The sequence below is a fragment of the Pecten maximus genome, chromosome 12, assembly GCF_902652985.1.
Source record: "Pecten maximus chromosome 12, xPecMax1.1, whole genome shotgun sequence".
NCBI classification, from domain to species: Eukaryota; Metazoa; Mollusca; class Bivalvia; order Pectinida; family Pectinidae; genus Pecten; species Pecten maximus.
The window spans coordinates 22,282,028-22,299,026 of NC_047026.1; the positions used below are offsets into that span (position 1 = coordinate 22,282,028).

At 33.0% G+C, this 16,999-nt stretch overlaps 1 protein-coding gene and 1 long non-coding RNA gene across 2 annotated transcripts in view; one reads left to right on the forward strand and one right to left on the reverse strand.

Moving 5' to 3' along the window:
* The window catches only part of LOC117338754 (phosphatidylinositide phosphatase SAC2-like), a 485,191-nt gene that overhangs the window by 399,164 nt on the left and 69,028 nt on the right, over positions 1 to 16,999 (reverse strand). The window lies entirely within an intron of this gene.
* On the forward strand, positions 3,387 to 5,652 carry LOC117338755. The gene is made up of 3 exons (XR_004535029.1): positions 3,387 to 3,506; positions 3,623 to 3,704; positions 5,554 to 5,652. It is a non-coding gene; the product is annotated as an uncharacterized LOC117338755 (long non-coding RNA).

The following is a 16,999-nucleotide window of genomic DNA, read 5'->3' on the forward strand; positions in this document are numbered from 1 at the left end:
ATATATTTTGTTATCCATGCTGAAACACATTAGTTCGTTAATTTATTTCACCAGCAGTTTTATATTATAACCACCAGCATTAAAACTAATGCATGCATTTATCTTTTTAAAGATATTTCTTGTTTTATATTGCTTTGAATTAAACTTAGATCATTCTTTGTATTTTCTGTTTCAGCTTCACCTGAAATGTTTCAGCAATCTGAACCTGCATCATGAATAAACAAAATTTCTCATAGTCTGGGCAATCAAACCGTGGAATGATTGACAATGTCTTCCAATTCAGGAATTTGACAGCGAAATGTCAAAGATCAAATTTTGTAAACCACACCTCAGGTCGAAGATCAAGGCTACCCTGGCCTATACTAAAACATATGCATTAAACATTGATTATATTAAAGAAGCAATTTCCCTTGTGTAAAAAGGGAGTTTTGATTGATGATTGAAGTGTCAAAAAGGTCATGCTGTCAAATGACATGAACAGGACACATGATGTTGAGAGAGTAACAAACTCGCCACTAGAGAATACCCACATTAACCCTTCCATATCATTCTCTCAGTATTACGGAAATCACAAGAATACTGTTTGATCATACATCTTAACCTGATTTTTTTTTTTATCATTATTATTTTTTAGATATTTAATCCTTCAATTTGATCTGTTTAAAGAGCAGCAGTATCAATCATCTTCAGATACAGCTGATTGGTTGTTATTTATAGATTACGACTTGGAAATTGAGGTCTTGTCATTGAGTTGTAAGGCTAAAATCAGGAAGACTTAAGTGTGAGATTATCTAATGATATCAAAGCAGGTTCAATTGTTTGTTATAATATAACTGTCGCCTCTGATCACCATTAAGGTTTTGAACAAATCAAAACTTTTCTAAATTGTAAAGCAAAAATAAAACAAACCACTGACATGTAGTGGTTCGTATCTTTGCTTGCTGACTGTATTTAACAACACGATGAAAACAATTTCCCATACCAAAAAAAGGTATAAAAAGTTATAACTTTTTTGTACCTTTTTGAAAACTTAGAATTTATGAATGTACCTTTTGATAACTTTTTGGGACTTAGACAATTTTAGATGTAACTTTTTTGTACCTTTCTGGACTTAGAAAATTTCAGGTATAACTTTTTTGTACCTTTTCTGGACTTAGAAAATTTCAGGTATAACTTTTTTGTGCCTTTTCTGGACTTAGAAAATTTCATGTATAACTTTGTGTAACTTTTCTGGACTTCGAAAATTTGAGGTATACCTTTTTTGTACCTTTTCTGGACTTTGAAAATTTGAGGTATACCTTTTTTGTACCTTTTCTGGACTTTGAAAATTTGAGGGATACCTTTTTTGTACCTTTTCTGGACTTAGAAAATATTTACAACATCTGAAAAGATTGATTAATTTTAGCAAAACTTTGCTGGACTTAGAAAATTGCATGTATAACTTTTTTGTACCTTTTCTGGACTTAGAAAATATTTACAACATCTTAAAAGACTGATTATTTTTAGCAAAACTTGTCTGTATCTTTTCTGGACAACCATAAGATTACTAAATAAATCTTATGTTTGCTTATGACACATAATAATTACTGTTAATGTAATCACAAATTATTATACAAGACAGTGACAGTGAAATTCTATTACAGGTAATTCAATCAATATATGCTCAATCCCCATTTAAATGGAAATCTTGATAATAATGTACATATAATTGATTAAAATACAATTATCAGTGAACTGTAGGGAATTTGTGATGGGTCAGAGAGGCGAATCGCCTTTAGAAGACCTCAACGACAGGTAAGCTAGGTAACAGGTGATTGGAATCCGAAATGTGTGTTGAATTTGTCCATGTATAGATAAATTTTACATTCCAGAGAGGCATCAAAAATATTTTGATAAATAACATACATATAGATTTAAAATTAAAAAAGGTATTCACTTTTAATTTATTGCATTTTTAGTACAAGATTCACATCCTTGAAATGCGGTTTTTTTTTGGGGGGGGGCAGTTTTTTTTAAAGTTTATCTTTTATCTCAGAGGACCAATCATTGCTCAGAGGACGTGAATAATTACAACTTAGCATTGATAAGTCAGGACATGAACAAACTCAGTTGTTAATCCCAACACAGACGTTCATAAACGTACGTACATAGAACATGATGATATAATTTACGTCCGTAAAAATTAGGGGATCACGTGGGACGCTGGGTCGCTCACCCACAAAAACATTTTCCGGAAAACCCAAGCTTCATTCACACCAATGGGATTAACATAGCATGGTCTTTGTCAGTACATCGCATATTTTCTGGATGTTTGCGATTTTGACATTAAATCTTGTAGTAGCATGCACAATTATGCCGCATTGGACACAAACTCCAGCGGTAAACAAACACACGTGTGTAACACTTGTGTCATTTTGATCGTCCAAACTCTCAGACGCTTTGATTTAACTCCATATAAGTAAAGCGTTTTTATGATCTCGATATGACGTAAATTGCAATAAACATTTTAATCTGAAAACAGCGCACACGATGTTTTGTCAGAGTACACATTAAACAAAACAATCAATTGGTCATATATATATAAGCCAGATCGTCAGATTATTCACAAAGGACATCTGCAGGAGAATTGATCTCGTAGCATTACAGTAGCCTATATAGCTAGTGCTGTTACTGAAACGTGCACATCATGTGTGTAGGCTACCTCACGAAAAGTGGGACCACGCACCAAAAGTTAACCAACCCCGTCAGGCACAAGCTGATCACCGAAGACCTCTTCCTCGGGGCATTAATTAGAATATAATTAGCGGCAGTCTACTGTACCGAACTCATTGAATTGTGGAAATACCTGTGTACCTGAGGAATGTCCAGTTCACCTGCTGACATAGCGGTGTCCTGGGGCGTTAATTAATTAGTTACATCGTTGTCATGCCTGACTGTCTATGATTTGTTGCATTGGCCAGTTTACCTGGGTATCTCACCTGTGCACAATATTATCGGTATCAAGAATATAACAGATCATATGACACGTTAGTTTCTCTGTACAGACACTTATAATGCATGTGTGCGATCATGTGCACTGTGAAAGAGTACTATGTTGCAGTAATCATAATTAAATAAAAATATATAACAATAACTAATATATATATATATTTAATAACATCGATAAGATTTCTTATGATATCGTAGGCGGCCTAATAACTTTATTCGACATTTCTCACATGTATACCCACCGCTAGGCGGCGCTCCCTTCAGTTTAGCGGGAGATTTGTATTACAAGTGGCGGCCATTTTGTTTGTTTACGGAAACGTGACGAAAGCTTAGACCTTGAACAAAATCACGTTATAACTGTGTTATATATATATATTTATTGGCGACATTTAATTTCCCCACTCACGGAATACCATCGACAAACTGGGATCAGAATATCAAATTTCGTCTAGCTTTTGGCGACTTATGATACCCCTTTCACCGGCAAACACTGAATTATCGGACAACATGAAATCAGGGTAAGTTATGTTCTAATTTGTCTTCGAATCGCAGATTTTGTCGCTCTCGCGATCCTTATACAGTACATTAAACAACATTGAGTTAATAAGTTCATATGAAATACTTCATGTTTCAGGACTAAATTCACCAGCATTCATGATCCTCGGACCACCCGGCCCCTACGCACAGCCGATTTATAAATGTTGCATCTTTCAATCGTAAGTTTAATTTGCTTGCCAAGTGATTATTTTTCAATCCTTCACCTTCACTTCAGGGTCAATATTATGATATATTTAAAATGGATTTACACATATATATGGCCATACACGTTTTTCGTTTATGGCGTTTGGTATGAACGTCCCAAAGTATATATAATATACTTCGTTTTTCAATGGATTTTCTTGAAATTCGATACACTATATTGGGGTAGCTAGGCAATATTAATAATTTCGTCAGCTATTTTACCCGATTTTTTTTTCATGTTTTCCCGTACATTTGTTACTATTTTTTACTGAAATAGACGAATATATATGCACCATAATTTATGGTAAGTATGAACATTTTGTTCTTTATTCCTAATTATACGCACAACACTATTTTAACATGCAATTAATATCTACGGAATCGGCTACGGTAAATTAAATATATATATAAATGAGAGGGATTGTTACTTGTTGTGTGCGTTAAATTTCAAGGAAATCCATTAAAATAAAGTACTAATTAAAAATTTGTCAAAGTATTTAAAATAGATCTACGAAGTAAAATCTATATACAATTTTAAGCACATTTTATTTACATAGACCATTTGAAAATTTGAGAAGAATCTTTCTTCTTTTATTTTATGTGAATTCATTTAAAATGTTTTATTGCTGAATTAACACACATTGATTGCTTTCACAATCAGTTTCCCTTTTAAGTTGATCATCCCCGCCCCCAATATATTAGCTTGTATGCAATGCAAGATGGCTGACAGGCTGTCATTTTGGATTTTATAATTTTGAAGTTTCTCAGAAAGTTATTTATGGATCTTATTCAAAAGAAACATTTTTAGGCTTCTGTTTTCAAATTATTAAGATCTAGAAGAAGAGAAAAGTGATTCCTTATTTAGGAATCACTTTTCTCTTCCTTCTTAGGCTAAAGAACAGTCTTGTATATATGATATATATAAAATTGATATTTATATAATAATCATACAATTACACGATATCTCTGGGGGTGTCTTTTTTTTTTATTTGACATGATAAGTTGTGTTTGTTAGCCTATAGTAATTACAACTGTCTCCCAGCCCTCAAATTTTGGTGCTGTCTTATAATTCTAGAATTTATTGACAAATTTACACGAAATGGGCCAGGTACAATTCACAAAATTATGTCAAAACCCAGGGTCAAAGCTCAAGGTCATTAGATTGAAAGGTTAAGGTATTTTTTAGCCCACCATCATCAGATGGTGGGCTATTCCAATCGCCCTGCGTCCGTGGTCCGTCCGTAAACAATTCTTGTTATCCCTAATCCTCAGAAAGTACTGAAGGGATCTTTCTCAAATTTCATAGGTAGGTTCCCCTTGGTGCCTAGTTATGCATATTTCATTTTGAGACCAATCGGAAAACAACATGGCCGACAGGCAGCCATCTTGGATTTTGACAATTGAAGTTTGTTATTGCTATATTTCTCAGAAAGTACAGAAGGGATCTTTCTGAAATTTCATATGTAGGTTCCCCTTGGTGCCTAGTTATGTATATTGCATTTTGAGACAACTGGAGTAAACTGACCAAAGGTCAAGGTCACTTGGTCAAAGGCCAAGGTCAGATTTTGTTTCACTATCATTCCAACCAATATTACTCAGTGATTTAGGCAGATGGGTTCTTGATGATTATGGGAGATATATTTATTGCCTCATGATCAAATTGATGGGGTCCTTTAAATTTTCAGTGTTCTAGTTAATAAATTATAATAACCCAATTAACTCTCAGCCTGTCCTAGTTATTAAGTTATTACACCCAAACCAGAGTTACAATATGTAAATAGATCACTAACTGTTTTGTTTTGTTTTCTTTTTGATGGACTATAGAGTGTCAATCCGGAAGAAGAACCCTGATCAGCTCCTGGAAAAATCAGTGTTCTTGCAGTATTGTCAGTCAAATCTCAAGGAAAGGATCCCAGAAGAGGATGCATTTACATTATTTCAGACTTTTTTCTTTCCTGTGTAACAATGCCTCAAACAGCTAACACATTTTATATATAGTATACAATACAATGTGTATTAATAACAGTCCAGTTAGAGTGCTGTGTTATGCGGTAAAAATACTTAATTCTTGATGACATGTTGGTTTTATGTTTACATTAAACGGTAGTTATAATATATACTAAAGAAACATAGTGGATAATGCCTTGTACAGGAGCAGGAGTATGACAGTGTAATAGTACATGACTGCTGCGTTCATCCATGGAAGGAATCTGTTATTCGAAATAAAGTTTTCCATAAGGAAAAAAATAGTGCTTTTGTTAGTCTTTCAAGAAAATGTGCAAAGTGAAAGGAGATTTCTGTGATGTTTTATGAATAGTAATTCATTGGTCTAGAAGACATGTATTTAATAAGTATATTTCTGGATAGAAAAAAATTCTGAAGCAAAATCTTTTTATATTTTTCTGTACCTTTTCCATACTTTTTCTGTAACTTTTCTATACCTTTTTTGTACCTTTTCAGTACCTTTTTCATACCTTTTTAGTACCTTTTTTGTAACTTTTTAGTACCTAGAAAAAGTTATAACTTTTTTGTACCTTTTTCATACCTTTATAGTACCTAGAAAAAGTTATAACTTTTTTGTATCTTTTTTATACCTTTTCTGTACCTTTTCAGTACCTTTTTTGTAACTTTTTAGTACCTAGAAAAAGTTATAACTTTTTTTTAACTTTTTAGTACCTAGAAAAAGTTTTAACTTTTTTGTACCTTTTTCATACCTTTTCTGTACCTTTTTAGTACCTAGAAAAAGTTATAACTTTTTTTTAACTTTTTAGTACCTAAATTATACCTATTTTTGTGTTAAATGTAACTTTTTATACCTTTTTTGTACCTTTTTTGTAACTTTTCAGTACCTAGAAAAAGTTATAACTTTTTTGTACCTTTTTCATACCTTTATAGTACCTAGAAAAAGTTATAACTTTTTTGTATCTTTTTTATACCTTTTCTGTACCTTTTCAGTACCTTTTTTGTAACTTTTTAGTACCTAGAAAAAGTTATAACTTTTTTTTAACTTTTTAGTACCTAGAAAAAGTTTTAACTTTTTTGTACCTTTTTCATACCTTTTCTGTACCTTTTTAGTACCTAGAAAAAGTTATAACTTTTTTTTAACTTTTTAGTACCTAAATTATACCTATTTTTGTGTTAAATGTAACTTTTTATACCTTTTTTGTACCTTTTTTGTAACTTTTCAGTACCTAATAAAAGTTATAACTTTTTTTAGGTACAGAAAAGTTATCAAAAGTTATAACTTTTTAGTACTAGATTGGAACCGCTGTTTAAACATGGTTCCAATCTAGCATCAAAAGTTATAACTTTTTTGTACCTAAAAAAGTATAACTTTTTTGTACCTTTTTTCGGTATGGGAAAACTCCCTAATGATTTAAAAATTTTGTTGCAATAGACAAAGGGGCGTAACTCTGTATGTACATCAAGAGGACCTAGACCAAATTTCAGTACACGATAATGTCAACCATGAACAAAGGGCCATAACTCTGTATATCAAGGAGTACACGACCCAGTTTTCAGTACATGACATGATATCTTAAAGAGGACCGGTCATTTAAAATGATTATTGTGACTTTGTACCTTGTTGGTCAAAGTCAACTACTTGCATAACTATTGCAGCCAGCAACTCATGCTGTAGATGTGCTAATTATCAAGTGTTTATGCGTCACAATAATGAAAAAAAAACATATTTGAATTGCAATTTATGGATAATTTTGAATTTTAACGGAAAACATTCTTCAAAGGGCCATATCCATGTCATTTTTGATGATTTGACCTAGAAACCTTGCACAAACCTTCAAAAAAGCAGGTTCTTACAAATATGACCCAATTAAACTATTTTGAAAGAATTTTGAATTTTCGCTTTTTTTATCATTTGACCCCTGATAATCATAATATTTGAAGCCAGCCATACATGCTATCAATGAGCCAAGCCTGCATGTGTATAGATAAAAGAGCAAAAACTTTTTATCTGCAATTTTGGATGATTTTTTAAATCTTAGTGGAGAAAAACAAGATCCAATAATAATTTTATTACAAAGGGCAATGACTCTGTAAGTAACTGTCACATAATTCCCAACTTTGAACTTGTCCGATATCTTACTGATATAAGGCAGCATACAAAGTTTCATCAAACTTGTTAAATATTTATTAAAGTTATCGTGTTCACAAGGTCCAATGATAATATTATTACAAAGGGCAATAACTCTGTAAGTTACTGTCAAATAATTCTGATTTTCAAACACGTTTGAGATCTTATTAAATAAAACAGCATATCAAGTTTCATCAATCTCCGAAAACATTAACTCAAGTTATCATGTTCACAAGGTCAAATAATATTATTACAAAGGGCAATAACTTTGTAAGTTACGTTTAAATGATTCAGATTTTCAAACTCTATCGAGATCTTATTAATATAAGACAGCATACCAAGTTTCATCAATCTTGGTTAACATTTACTCAAGTTATCGTGTTCGCAAGGAAAAGTTAAAGGACGACAGACGACAAAGGACGACGGACAAAAGACTATCGCAATAGGTCACCATGACCTATGGTCAGGTGACCCAAAAATATACGAGATCTTGTCTAGATTTATTCAGACAGTTCAGTATGACTGATGGCCGCTTATCACATCCATCTTAATACTGTTCAATTAAACCTATCTAATCTGACTCTATGAAAGGTCAAATTGTGGAACAAATTGAACAATTATGATGGGACCTGGCAGATCAGCCAAAAAAAATATTTTTAAATTAAATTGCAATAATTTCTGAAATGACCCACAGTAATTGTGAGATGATCCAACTGAAGGTTGTTATTCTGTTTGGTGAAGTTTCCTACCATGACTAAGTCCTCCATCCAAGAGGAGATGAGATGAACTCTAATTGGATGTAGAGTAGTGTTAGTTAATTAACGACCCTGCTTCAGTCTAGCATACGTATCTTCTTAATCCTCTTCAAGGCAAATATTTACACTAGAAATCAATCAATGTGTCTACTACTAAGTAAGTCCACTTAGCTGTTTAAACATGTTCCAGAAAAGTTCTTGAATCCAGTCCCAGTCAACACTTTTCAGAAATAAGCATAAATTTCCCCTTATTAACTTTTTAGATATACAGTATAGCAAATCAACTATAACAAGCTGCCTTGAATATTTAGATAAATCACTAAAATATGTTTAAGTTGTTTACAGTTGCAGGCATGGTTTTGCCTATATGATCGTATCTATGATATAGTTACATAATTTAAACATTTATCATGATGTACACAGTGATTTTTTATGCATGATTGTTCACATTAGCAGTTTTAAAAGTTTTCATATAATTTACTAAAATCAATGTCCATTAGTTAGTTGTTTAGGTAGGTGGGCGATGTATTGATTCCACGTTATTGGACCATGAATGCGGAACATAAACTCTTCTGTCTCTTCACCTTCCTATCATTTTGTTTTTTCGTATTGCTTCTGTTCCTTCTCGTTCTTTTTTTAGTCGTTTCGTATCTGCACTGATGAGTAATGCAAACAATTTTTAAGAATACAGATATTTCTAAAAAGTTTTCTTTTCGTTTCAGGTCATGGTAGCTTTACAAGAATCGGTCTATTATTCATATCTGTCTCATTTTGTTTTCCTATTCTCCCAAAATTTCTGTATTGTTGACTTATCTGCTTCCAATCTTGCCCTGCCTTCTTGTTGCTCTGCAATTGCTAATACCATTAAATTATTCTCTTGCCTTTTCTTCCTAATACCATTAAATTATTCTCTTGCCTTTTCTTCCTAATACCATTAAATTATTCTCTCGCCTTTTCTTCCTAATACCATTAAATTCTTCTCTCGCCTTTTCTTCCTAATACCATTAAATTATTCTCTCGCCTTTTCTTCCTAATACCATTAAATTATTCTCTCGCCTTTTCTTCCTAATACCATTAAATAATTCTCTTGCCATTTCTTCCTAATACCAATAAATTATTCTCTTTCCTTTTCTTCCTCATATCATTAAATTATTCTCTCGCCTTTTCTTCCTAATACCATTAAATTATTCTCTCGTCTTTTCTTCCTAATACCATTAAATTATTCTCTCGCCTTTTCTTCCTAATACCATTAAATTATTCTCTCGCCTTTTCTTCCTAATACCATTAAATTATTCTCTCGTCTTTTCTTTTAAAGTGATCAAGTCTGTGTTTAGTGACATTTGCTCCTTTAGTTTTATTTTTGCGATTTACTCCTCGAATATATCATGTGTGTGCCCTATAGAACAGATTAATACCACAGATTTCTAGTTCTGATATACAATACTTGAAGTCCTTGGTGATCTCTTTACACCTGTCTTCTACCTTCTTATTGGTTAAAATGCTTATTCTACGGCCACCCTACACTAGGGACCGTAAAACCACATCTCGCCTGATTTTGTCATCATTTCAATATCTTTATCCTTTTTATTTGTTGCAGAAATTCTGGTGACAACAGTTTACTTTCCATCATTTTCACAGAGGATTTTACCCTTGTCTTAGAACATACTTTACACTATTGTTCTTCAAACTCCCACCACGTCTTAAAAATGTCTTCTGAACCGCAATTTACTTAATTAGCTGATTACTTGAATTAGATTCAGTCATGGAAGCTGACTTGACCCTCTTTACTGCACCTCCCAGACTCCTTTCAGTTTTGATTTTGGACATTGTTTCTAGACAAAAGCGACTAAACTCTCAAATCTGCACATGCTGGCCCAAAAATATCCCTAGATCAATTACAATTATGTTCTAGCATTCACCATGTCATGAAAACGTGTGAAAATGCTAAAATATTATATGCTCCCATAGTTACGGAGCTCCCAAGAGCTTGACCGTATCTATGACGTGACATCACAGTAAAATCACTTCTTATACAAAAAGAAAGTCAGTTTTCATATATAATTTAAAAACTTCTCATTTGTGACAATTAAGTCTCAGATATCAAAAACAAAATATTAGATATTTTTTTCCAATAAGTAACCAAGACAACCTGTCATAAAACCCATCATTGAACCTTTTGATAACATTGTTATTTGGAATATCTGACATTTTTTATATGTAGGGGTCAGTAGGGGATGTATATAAATTAAATGTTTTCTTCCTAAAATCCTAATTTCATTGTATTCGCCATGTTGGTATGCTTTTGGATATTTATCCATCTTAAAGCAATACTGTATCAAAAAATCATGTAGAGTTAAAATTTGCCATGAGCTTTTATGTATGATGTTTGTTATTAGTTATACGGTATATATAGGTAACTGTACATTGATTAAGCATTGTAATCACTAGTTACAGTCAGTAGTATGAAACAATAAGATATTCCACCTTCACTGATAATGTTAATGATAATTTTGTGCTAACTTGCGCGTCGACTCACCTTTAGTGTATCTGTATACAACATGTGGTGTGAGTTGTGTACCGGAAGTTTGCTAAGTCATGATTCGCCAAGGTTAGCCACTTGAAGTTTTGACATTAGAAGCATGTTTACCAACATTGTTCAAGGTTAAAGATGTTTTATGTAAAGTAGAAGACTGCTGACAGGCATCTTTGATCATTCTTCGCTAAAATGTTAGTGTAAGCGTGTACACAATGAAAACAATTTAACACGACATAGAACTAGCTTCTGGTATTTCATACGCAGTAGTAACTTGCACATTGTACAAGCACAACGACTCCATACGAAGGACAGAAATAATAGTGCACGTACGCTCACTCTAAAAAGATTTCTTCAATCCTTCATCAAAGCAGTCTAAGTGTTATTGCACAGCTTAATGTTGTCTATTGACAAAAACACTTATATAGATATCTAACCTTGCACTTAACCTTCACCTCAAATCTTCTAAGTTCCACTTTTTTTTTACTTTCAACATTTGACCTTCAACTTTGCCAAATTGCTCTTCAATCTTAGACTTGTGACTTTTTACACACCTTCAATCTTAAGACTTGTGACCTTTTACACAGTCCTTCAATCTTAGATATGTGACTTTTTACACACCTTCAATATTAGACTTGTGACTTTTTACACACCTTCAATATTAGACTTGTGACTTTTTACACACCTTCAATCTTAGATATGTCACTTTTTACACACCTTCAATATTAGACTTGTGACTTTTTACACACCTTCAATCTTAAGACTTTCGACTTTTTACACAGTCCTTCAATCTTTAATCACTTAACCTTGAACTTCAAACTTTCCATTTTAATTTGACCTTAAATACTTCTATTCTACTTTACCTTAATTGGCCATGGAGCTTCAAACTTCCAGTTAACTTAATCTTTAATCATCAACTCTCCATTTTACCTTGACCTTCAACCTTAAATGCGACATTCAATCTCAAAGTTCTACATCAATGATTTTGACATTTCACCTTCCATATAATTTTGACCTTTAACCTTCTACATTACCTTGACATTTCACCTTCCATTTTTACCTTGACATTTCTTACCTTCTTATCTTCTATGTCACCTTGACCTTTGTTTTGTAAATTTTTTTTTTTTGTTCTTAAACCTTTAACACTGCCTTTAACTATATATGACCACCAAAATTACATTGACCTTCAATATAACCTGTAGCATTGACAAATTCCCAACATTAAATTGATTCTCATTATGCTGTTTGAATATTCTAATTTTATGACATGGCTGTATCAGTCTTTCTCCCAAAAAAAATACATTAATCACCAGCTGTTAATGAAGCATAAAACGTTTTCATCTCGAAATCGAAAACAAAATTTAATTTGGAGGAAATTTTTTTAAATATTTTGTCAATTTAAATGTCCATCCTTATGTCAACAACAGTTGTAAACAGAAGAACAGATGGGAAGTGTTTTAGAATGAATGGTTTTCTGTACACAGTACAGACGTACTTTTACCACTAGTAATTTATAACATAAAATTAACATAATCATGATTACAAAGAATATGATTTATGGTGTTTAATTCAATTTTCTACAATTTGAAGATAACGTTCATGTCATGAGAAGATGAAAATTTTCTCCAAAGCGAATGAAGCATAAAGCTGAGATAATTCAGGCACGGAATGTTGTGAGATTATACTCCAGGAAAATCTAATACAAAAAAAAAATCGCAGAACATGATCATCCCCGGGCAGGAGTTAGGAGAAGACTTAAGAGCCTATTAGAAAACTGATTCTGAACTGCTCTCTTAATTCTGTCTCAAAGAAGAAGTAATTGAATGGCCTGGAATGTGACAAAATGAGAGAACATTGCCTCCAGCTCCTCGGGCCTATATCTGTATCATTGGATGTCACAAAATATGGAGATAGTTTAGAGCACGGGCCAATGGCCGTACTCTTCTGTCTCTAGTCTCTTAGTTCCTGTCTCTGACTGTTTTATCGTAGAGAGGTATTGTAATCCGCACTGATACAAAAACATGCAGCGAGAGAAAAATGTTGTCATGATCACTTCTTGTGTATGGAAGGTTTCTGGCAGGTTTGGAATTTTTTCATCGAATAAATCTGGGCAGAACCAGAAGATGAAATAGTCAACTGATATTAATACACTGTTATTTCTATCTAAACTTCATAATAGCCTGTGTCTGCTTAAATTGGGCAAAATGAAGTCATATTTTCTTAGAAATTGGGAGATTATTCATGATCTTTTTCTTCATTTGATAAAAAAATATTCTTGTTAGGTGGGAGATAACAGCCTGTTTTTGGCCATCAAACAGGACAATTATAACATCCACGAAATATAATGTATAGTTTCAGAGACCAGAAACATATTGCTTCATATTTCTTATTTCTTAATTTCAAACACTGATGTTAATTTATATATATTTTCTTATTTATTTCTCTATTATCTTAAAGCTGTATATCATGTCTTATTTGCAGACAAATTAAATAAGAAGCAACATTTCATTTCAGATTTCCATAAGAACCTGCTATAATCACACTGTATATATCCTCTCCAATTTGGAATATGGGCAAGAAAATTGGTATAAATGTACTCAGTGTAATGAAATGCAATTACTATGACGCAGCAGACTTCAAAGAGTTTACGTGACTCTGTCATTAAATCGCACCCACTTAAGATACAAATAATTATCACCGAAACATTTTAATTGTGTGACTCTCCCAGGTCTGTGACTTAACCAGGTCTATTTCATCTATATTTAAGTGACATTTCATATAGTCAAATAATTCATCATTTCTCGTAAAACAGTACACAATAGTACTACACGCACATCTTTAACATATACGCTTGTTTTTAAGACAATATTTACCCCATATTAGTGCTGTACAAGTCACAAGCTACATCCCCACTGTTGTATATCTATATTTTGCTGGGTCAATATCCTCCCGTGAACAGCTAGTGTCATTTTGAAGTGGGGATCTCCTTGTAGTAGTTGGTGACTACAACACTGAACAACATACGGGAGACCTGGCATATGGCATCCAGAGTAGTTAGATTAAAGTGTCTCACCTAAGGACACAACTATGACATCACAGACCGGTCCATTTCTCAGCTTCCTGAGAAACACAAACGGACACACTGTGAGGTTCAGGGAGAATCAAACCACACACCTAGGATCTCCACCCGAGGTTATACCTAGCTGGCGCTCTAACCAACTGAGCGGTGACTTGTTATCTATAACACCTAACAATGAAGACTGCTGCAACCCACAAAAGTTTGTACCCACAGAATATTTTGAAAGCTCCAAACCACAAAAGTCTGTACCAATAACATAATTTGAAAGTTTCAAACCATGAAAGAAAGTATACGCAAAAACAATCCATGGTACACAGTATATAATCATTTTTAAAAGCAGTTGTTGCACTTAAATCGTTAATTTCTAGTAACTTTGATGGTTTCTCAAGCCACTCGGGGATATCAACATCAAATCTGATATTTTCTGGATGGATGGGAAATTGAAAAATCACGCAAAAAATTGTCAAAAACAACCCAGCACTAATGACTTTCCTACAGATGAAAGGGTGTTCCCTCAGGGGTGGATAGAAAGGTCAATATACGAGGGAAACATGACGGCTCACAAAGATACCAACTTCTGGTATTAACGACTTCTTAGCTTGTAAGTAATAGGATACGAGATCATGTCAGCCACAATGTTTGGATTCCTGTTTTTAGTAAACCCTTTCATCAAACATGTCAATATGATTAAGTTTGTCATATAGTAGCTTCGATCCTCACTGGAATTTCTGTTCACAGAGAAAATCTCCACAAACAACTATTTGCCATCTTTATGTATTAGTTGTAAACACCTGATCAGCCTTCATCCTCCTACAACAAACAGTTACTTCAGCAAAGTGGGGATGGAGGTATTTGCCTGTGACATCTTAAACTCATCACCAATATCAAGGGATACAAACCTGACACTATAACAACTAAACAAGAACATCACTGTGTATTAATATTTCGTAAATCACTTTGATGACAAAGTAAACTACCTGTTGATCATTTTGCCCTTGTCACACTGAAATGTAATGTCTGAGTGGCAGACTTTCAGATGAGTTAGACAGGGTAGGTAAACGCTATGACAGGCCAATAAGGATCTCTGATACCACACAGGTTCAACTCCTCTTAACATAATTTTCAATTGTTAAATTGATGAAGTTACTTCAGCAAAGTGGGGATGGAATGGGGAAGCAAAAACAAATTTAAACAAAAAAAGACTTTCATGAGCTACAAAACAGACTACAATTCCTGATTCATTTCGTTTTTACACAGTATTAATTTTTTCATGATTTTATAATTTTTTCATGATTTTATATTTTTTTTCATGATTTTATAATTTTTTTCATGATTTTATCCTATCCTCGAAAAAGTCAGTAGAGCACATTGATAAGTGGAAATTCCAAAGACAATGAATGATAACCATTAACATTAGGAACAGGAGCCACAAATTACTTAGGACTTCCTCATCCAGTGTCTGTATGTCATATCCCTGAGTTTATATATGTGTTCTTAGATTACCGTACTGTTTTCAAGTTCAATACAAACTTATGTCCAGAATTTTAGAGCTTTTTTTTTTGGATAATATGACTGATGGAATTTAACTTACTTTTGATTGGGACACAATTAACTAAATTTAACTCAGTTTAAATTCAACTTACTTTTAATTGGGACACATTTGATTAATCTACTCACTTTTAATTGGGACACAACTGATTAAATTTAACACAGTTTCAATGGGAACAAAACTAATTAAATTCAGCCTTTGTTTTTATTTAATTAGGACACAATTGATTAAATTCAACCTACTTTTAATTGGGACACAATTGATTAAATCTACTCACTTTTAATTGGGGCACAACTGATTAAATTTAACTTACTTTTAATTTGGACACAATTGACAAAATTTAACACAGTTCTAATAGGGACAAAACTAATTAAATTTAGCTTTTTTTATTTAATTAGGGACACAATTGATTAAATTCAACCTACTTTTAATTGGGATACAATTGTTTAAATCTACCCACTTCTAATTGGGGCACAACTGATTGAATTTTAACTTTTGATTGGAACAGAATTAACTCAGATTTCTTTGGGATGCAAATTGATTAAATTCAAATTTCTTTTAACTTGGACACAAATGATTAAGTTTAACTCTCTTATATGGCACACAACTGGTTAAAATTTAACCTACTTTTAATTTCTTTGAAATGCATTGCACTTCATATCACTTTCATGTTTAATTCAGAATCTGTTTTCTTATTGTGTGCTAGCAATAACGAGGTGCACTAATTGGCTGTTTGCTCCTAGCTGTTATGCTGTGTACTACACCAAAGACACCAATAAAAAGAATTCAATCAACACAACAACATTCCATAGTGTTTCTGATCCAAACCAATCCATCTTTACCAAACTGCATTACTAATACAGTTTTCTTTTCTTCAAAATTGACCTCTAAATTACAAATCAATTGAATTCAGAATATGAAATCTCCATGGACCTTTCTTCCTGCTGTTTGGCATAAAAGGGCATGCTTGTCACTGTTTTGTTATACAAAGGGACAAGACTCATGCCTAAGACAGCTTTCAAGCTTCAAATCTGGCACATTTCCTGTCTAGAACAAGGAAGAGTAACGATGGCGGGTGGAGAATCAATAACAAAATTGTCCTCATCTTTACACAAAATCAGCCCAATTGATATTCACAATACTGATGACAATGGCAGAAATTCTTTAGGAGTTCTGAATGTGACATGTAACAATGATTTATCTGCAGCAGCCCTAATACTGGGCAGCCTATTTCAGCAGCAGCGCTGACACTGGGCCACCT